Source organism: Heptranchias perlo, chromosome 25 (genome assembly GCF_035084215.1).
Source record: "Heptranchias perlo isolate sHepPer1 chromosome 25, sHepPer1.hap1, whole genome shotgun sequence".
NCBI classification, from domain to species: Eukaryota; Metazoa; Chordata; class Chondrichthyes; order Hexanchiformes; family Hexanchidae; genus Heptranchias; species Heptranchias perlo.
This window is the reverse complement of record NC_090349.1, coordinates 27,799,526-27,806,705: the sequence shown is the minus strand read 5'-3', so window position 1 is coordinate 27,806,705 and position 7,180 is coordinate 27,799,526.

Genomic DNA, 7,180 nt, shown 5'->3' with positions numbered 1-7,180 from the left:
TGGTGAATATGGACAATCCTATCCTGCGGTCACATGACATCCAGAAATGTGCACACTTATTATTCAGTGAGGAACACTGGATAGTACTCAGGAATGGAATTATGGTTGATTTGTTAATTCAGAGATATGGGGTACTGAGGGCAACTATGCATAGCTATTAGTTTTCTTGCTGAGATCAGCTAAATCAGCAAAGAATAAAAATCAAACCTGGTCTGTATAGTTTAGTTACACACAACCTTCACCAACTGACCCATCAAAGAACCTACAACAATTTAAGAAACTATAATTGGGTACCCCAGTGGTTGCTCATCTCTTGCACTATAAACAAGATCCAAATCTGTCTTGTCTTACTCAAAGTTACTTCCCTCTATTGGGTGAATTTGTTCATTTTTGACTAGGCCACCAGACAAAAGATTACATGGAGGCAACGCATTTCATCTCAGACTAGAAAACCTGACATCTTCCGACTCAATTAGCTCTAACCACACATTATGCTAGCCAAGTGATCGCAACATAATTATGGATGAAGGTGGCCATTTGACTCATCTTAATTCATCCGTTCAAAGAGATAATGTCCTCCCATTGTGGAAACCAATTGTTCCTTAAAAGATTCCAGAGTTTTTGCCTCCACTTCTCTATCTGGAACTTTATTCCACACATTGATCACTGTGTGAAGAAGTTCCTGATATCAGTCCTAAAATTATCATTTATTAGTTTGAACCTGTGTCCCTGAGTTCTTCTGTAGTTTAATTTAAAGTAATAGTCTGGATTCACTTTTTCTATCCCCGAAACAATCTTATATACAATCCTCACGGCTTATCACAGACAGCCATCTATGTTAGGCAAATAGTGCTAACCATTTGCCATCACCATAGGTGTCAATTACAAAGGTTTGGATTAAAATGTAAACGTAGAGCTATTTTGTGCAGTTCAGTACTTACCAACTTTGTAAAAGATGATTTTTTTTAATGGCTGCATCCAATCAACATCTCACTTTGTAACAAAAAGGCAGATGTTAGAACCACAGAGACATAAATAGAACCAAGACATTGTAGCAGAGGATGACCTGGACTCATGTTAAACATATCAGCTGATTGAAGATGTCTGAAATCTCCACGTTCTGACTGCCTCCCCTAGTTGTTAACATTGATAATAGCTGATGGAGACTTCAGGCAGCTTCAATCAGCTATTCGTACTGTTAACAATTACGGGGGGCGGTCGAAATGTGGAGATTCTGGGCAGCTTCAATCAGCTGATGTGTTTAACATGAGATCAGGTCAACCTCTACTACAATGTCTTGGTTCATTCAGATGGATTTACTGTCCACCGCATACAGTGGGCAAATTGCATTAGCACCAATGCGCCTGCTATATGGGGTGGGGACCGTTCTATAAGTTCACCTCTCAGTTGCCTCCTTCCAGACTGAAAAGCTCAAGTCTCTTCAGTCTTTCCTCAACTCAAACCTTTGAAATTTTGTTTTGAGAGGTGCAGGACTATCTGTCAATATACAGTACCTTCCACATTAGTTAAAAGTTTGAGTTGGAATTTTTTACATATAGATACATTGCTTTAGTCTTCAACTAAATTCAATGTAGACAAATGTGAGGTCATCCACTTTGGATCAAAAAAGGATAGAACAGGATACTTTCTAAATGGTAAAAAGTTAAAAACAGTGGATGTCCAAAGGGACCTAGGGGTTCAGGTACATAGATCATTGAAGTGTCATGAACAGGTGCAGAAAATAATCAAAAAGGCTAATGGAATGCTGGCCTTTATATCTAGAGGACTAGAGTACAAGGGGGCAGAAGTTATGCTGCAGCTATACAAAACCCTGGTTAGACCGCACCTGGAGTACTGTGAGCAGTTCTGGGCACCGCACCTTCGGAAGGACATATTGGCCTTGGAGGGAGTGCAGCGTAGGTTTACTAGAATGATACCCGGACTTCAAGGGTTAAGTTACGAGGAGAGATTACACAAATTGGGGTTGTATTCTCTAGAGTTTCGAAGGTTAAGGGGTGATCTGATCAAAGTTTTTAAGATATTAAGGGGATAGGGTGGATAGAGAGAAACTGTTTCCGCTGATTGGGGATTCTAGGGGGGCACAGTCTAAAAATTAGAGCCAGACCTTTCAGGAGCGAGATTAGAAAACATTTCTACACACAAAGGGTGGTAGAAGTTTGGAACTCTCTTCCGCAAACGGCAATTGATACTAGCTCAATTGCTAAATTTAAGTCTGAAATAGATAGCTTTTTGGCAATCAAAGGTATTAAGGGATATGGGCCAAAGGCGGGTACATGGAGTTAGATCACAGATCAGCCATGATCTTATCAAATGGCGGAGCAGGCACGAGGGGCTGAATGGCCTACTCCTGTTCCTATGTCCCTATGTTCCTAACTATATACAAACACCTTAAAATATATTGAGGTGTCAATGTGCAGCATGGAGAGAAATAAGTACATTCCAGGCTTCCTTTATCCTATAACTACAGTAGCTCCAAAAATAAAGTTTTATAGGACTAATACAAAATAAAGAGAAGTTGGTAAACATTTAAAGAAATAAAATTTAAATAGATAAGGGGAAAAGGGCAGAGGAATGGGATGAAGTAGATAGATGTTTAAGGCACAACAGGCTGAATGGCTTCCTTATATGTTACAAAATCCAAGAGTTTGTGTCTGCTACCTCCATCTCCAGGCTCTGTTCCCCAAATCCCTTGTTCCACTTGTGTCCCATGCTTCCTGCCAAACAAGGGCACAACCCATAGTTTGTCTTAGTCATGTATGTTGCAATAACTCCTGGACAGTATCTATGCCTGGTCTCAGCCCCACCCTCTTGTCTGGCCCAGCATCCAGTAATGTTGGCTTCCATCTTGCTGCATATCCTGTGTCTTTTAAAAATGTGAAAAAATACAAACTGAGTAAATCTGTAAAGAAACATGTGAGACATTGAAAGAGAGAAGCAGATATGCAGAGAGACAGAGACAGAATGGAAGAAAAATGTTGAATAATTGCCAACTCTCCCTATCTAGGTTCACACATGAAGTATGGTCACGTATGTGAAGAACCAATGGGCTCCATAGGACTATACCCCAATAAATCTCAGTGCCTTCAGGAGAAGAGATAGGAAGGGAAGTGGAGAAATTAACAAAAAAAAAGGGGATGTTGTACCTCTGCAAAATAATGTATTGTTTTCTGTCTCAACTCAGTGGTTTGGTGAAAGTTTGCTGTGTGCATACAAACTTTCGATTATATACAAAGTGGTTTTCCATGAGCTGTATGACTGAGGAGCTGCATCAATTCCTGTAATGAGTAAAATCAAGTCTTCCAACTTTATTTTTTCAATAATAAACAAAATAATTGAACAGGAACTCACCAAAGTAGAAACTAGTGATAGTTTTCAACTTTATTTAAAACAATAAAACTAATTGACACCCTCTCAGTATTTTCCAGGCAGCAAAGATAAGCAAGTGACCTATACTCAGCCCTTTGCCCATGTTTAATAAATAACTACTTGGAGATGTGTAGGACCAGACCAAGTGACTTGTGTCTCCCTCCAAGTATTTGCCTTTTACTCAGCACCTCCCTTGATAGCACAGCCAAAATATCAGCATCTTGTGGGCACCAATAAACTATGCAAGCAGGTCACTTCCACAGCAACTTCATTAATTTGGAAAATGAAGTGAGCTGTTGTTTGAAGTGAGGGGCAGTTGGGAAAGCAGTCCTAGTTCTGTGGCAATGTGGAACTAATTTCTACGGGCTACATTTTCTTCTGATCTTTGATGTGAGAGAAAAAGTCATTGCAAATATTAAATGGGGAAACCTATTTTATTCTCACACTGATCTTGCTTGCCTTAGTAACCGGCAGATAGAGTATATGTGTTAAAGACTGCACTTGTGTGAAATGGCACATCCTGTGTAAAAACAAGTCAATATGTTTACTAGTTATGACAATAATTGCACATTACATTTTGGTTAGCAAGTTTTGTATGCATTAAGTACAACACCTATGAATGTATTAGAAGCAAGTAATACGCACAAAAGGTTGAAGTGATGTTATATACCATGAGAGCGAAGTTTACAAAAGACATCTGAACACGAAGAGAATGTAACTGCTTTGAATGCAGTCCCAAATCTTGTTTCATAATTTTATATGTAATACCTTTTTGAAGTTTTCCTGCTGGAGTTTTATGAGTACAGTTCATATTTTCCGTTATGAATGCCAAGCTTTTCTGCGTAGCTTTGCATTATGCAATTTAAGAGAGATTCATTTAGAACAGTGACACTAGGCCAGGCATATAATGGGAACTGCTGATGGGAAGAATTGGTTTCATTGAGGAAACGCAGCTGTGTAAAACTCCTGAACATATCATAGTGAGATATTTAAAAACATTAGGCAGATCCTGCAGTTCTCTGGCATTATGAAGAAAAAAAGAACAGAACAGAAGAAAAGAAGGAAAGAACGTTCCCATTGTTTTCCCTGATCTTTTTGGCAAGAATAGAGCTAGTATTTGCAGTTAGCAATGGATAAGGAAGCAGACAGAAGAGTCTGGTGCCAATTATACATATTCTTCCTTTCCTGAAATAGACTGTGTATTTTTATAATGTTAAATATATCTTTGTGGCTGTTGTTGTTGGAACCTCCTGTAGGAGGAGCCAAAAGTCTAAACCAAAACTAAAATATAATTTGCCAAACTATGCTAATTATTTCAGTAATAATCTATAAAAAAACTCATCACTTATTATCCCAATGAATAACTTATTAGAAAGAAAATAGTCCATGTAATGAGAAGTATTTATCTGTAGAAGTTATATAGATAAATCTAATTCACTTTATTTAGGCTCCATCCTCGGCTTTCTCTTTTTTGTCTACATGCTGCCCCTCGATCAGTGACATCATCAGTGAGCATAGGATTAGCTCCAATATTTGCTGATGACACCCACCACTACCTCTCCACCACTACAAACACCATTATGCTGCCACACTGCCTGTCTGCCATTATGTCATGGATGAGCCAGAATTTCCTCCAGTTGATTATTGGGAAATCTGAAGTTATTATTTTCAGGCCCCATAAAAAACTGCACTCCCCTGTCACTGAATCCATTCCCTTCCCTATCTATTTGTTCATCTGAACAAAAACTGCTTACTTCCACCTTCTCAGCATTTACCACCTGTACCCTTTCCTTACCCAACTACTACGTAAACCCTCATTCACGCTTTTGTCATCTTTAGACTCAATTCTCCACAGCCCTACTTACCAGAATTCCAACCTTCCACAAACTTCCAACTTGTCCAAAACTTTGCCATCCATATCCTTGCTTGCTCAATAACCCCCATCCTCACTAACCTATGTTGAATCGAATGCAATGCTCCCATTGCTCCACCAATAGTGGCAGAGTCTTTAGCTATCCCATCCATATTTTAACAAGTTTTTTTTTCAAATACCATGCCCAAGTGGCAATTTCTCACATGTGAGCCTACACCAGGGATTATTAGTAGGCTATTCAACTGTGGGGGCAATACAGCCGAGGCTAAACCAGATACTCCACAAATAATTCTCCTATGGCCAACCCTCTGATGCCTTTCATTATTTCAAAAGAAAAGATTTAGATGCCTTAGACTCTTCATAGGTCACTAATTTAGGAGTTGACTGTCCTTGTTTCCTCTGCTGGAACATTTTCCAATGCTGTTATGTCTTTTCATAAGTGCATATGTGGTGAGTTCTATTTTACCCATACCATATAGTTAAAATAATTCTGTCATGATGCAATATTTTCAGCATCTGATTTTAACTTATTGATAGGTTGTTAATAAATATTAGAACTTGGCTACCTTTTTAAGGATTAGCTGCTGAATATAAAACAGTTCTGCTCTTTCTCCACTGATTTGCCAGTTTTAGAGAGGAAAGGAAAACCAATGGCGGAATTCTTTCCTGCACTGCTCAATTATCCCTTCAATGGAACGGTTAAGAAACAGGACCGATGGTGTTCATTGGGAATATCATCAAACAGAACCATCCAGTCTCCCAGGTGAAGAAGACAATGTGGACACAGAATTCAATGTAGGGAAATAAAATAGGGAAAATTACAAAACAGAAAGTGCAGTGCAGATCTATTTTATACATTATTGTGTGACACTTCATTATTTACTGTATCCTTTACATAATTTTGAGAGGTGATGCAAAAACATATTTAGAAACAATTTAGATCTAAAATTATATGATTAAGTAGGATATATGGAAATGTTACTCTGATGACTTTAAGATGTGACACATACACAAATAATTGGCGTTTGTATTGAAAACAGTAACCATAAAGTTTTATATCAGAACAAAATGGCATGTTATATCGAAAGCAAACAGATTAGTTAGCAACGGTGTATGGAAAATATATCATTGAGTGACAGCAAACATATGCACTGTCAACACCTTGTAGGTATTCTCTACATATCTTCTATGGTTTAATTGTCTTATTTATCACGTAACAGTATTATTCTGTAGTGATTGCATCATATAATTCACAGACAGGTATAGTAAGGCAATTATTTCTGTGGTTTGGAAGAAATCATTGAGTGATGTAATCCTGAAAAAATCACCTTCACTCAACGACTTTAACACTCCCCTTGCTGGCCTCCCATTCTCCACCCTGCATGAACTCTAACTTGATCAAATTTTTGCTGGATGTATTCTGTCCTACATTAAGTCCCACCGGCTCTTCATCCCCATACTCACTGATCTACATTGGCCCCCAGTTCCCAAAACCTCAACTTTAAAATCTTCCTTCTCGTTTTTAACTCCCTCCATGATTTCACCCCATCCTATCACTAAACTCTCTTCCAGCCCTATTAACCTTCTGAGATGTCCATTCTTCTGACTCCAGCCTCATGTGCATCCTTTCGTCCCACCAATGTGGTAGACCATTCAGCTGCCTGGGTGCTTATCGCTGGAATATCCTCCCTAAACTCCTCCGCCTCTCCTCCTCTCTGTTCTACTTTAAAAATCTTCTCAAAACCTATTTCTTCAACCAAGCTTTAGGTCACCCCTCCTAATCTGTCATTTCCTGGCTCAGTGCCCATTTTCCATATGTATTCTTGAAGCGCCTTGTAACATTTTTTACATTAAAGGTGTTACATAAATGTGATTGTTGTTGCCATGATTCCAGCACAGCTTCCAACTGCCATTAACAGT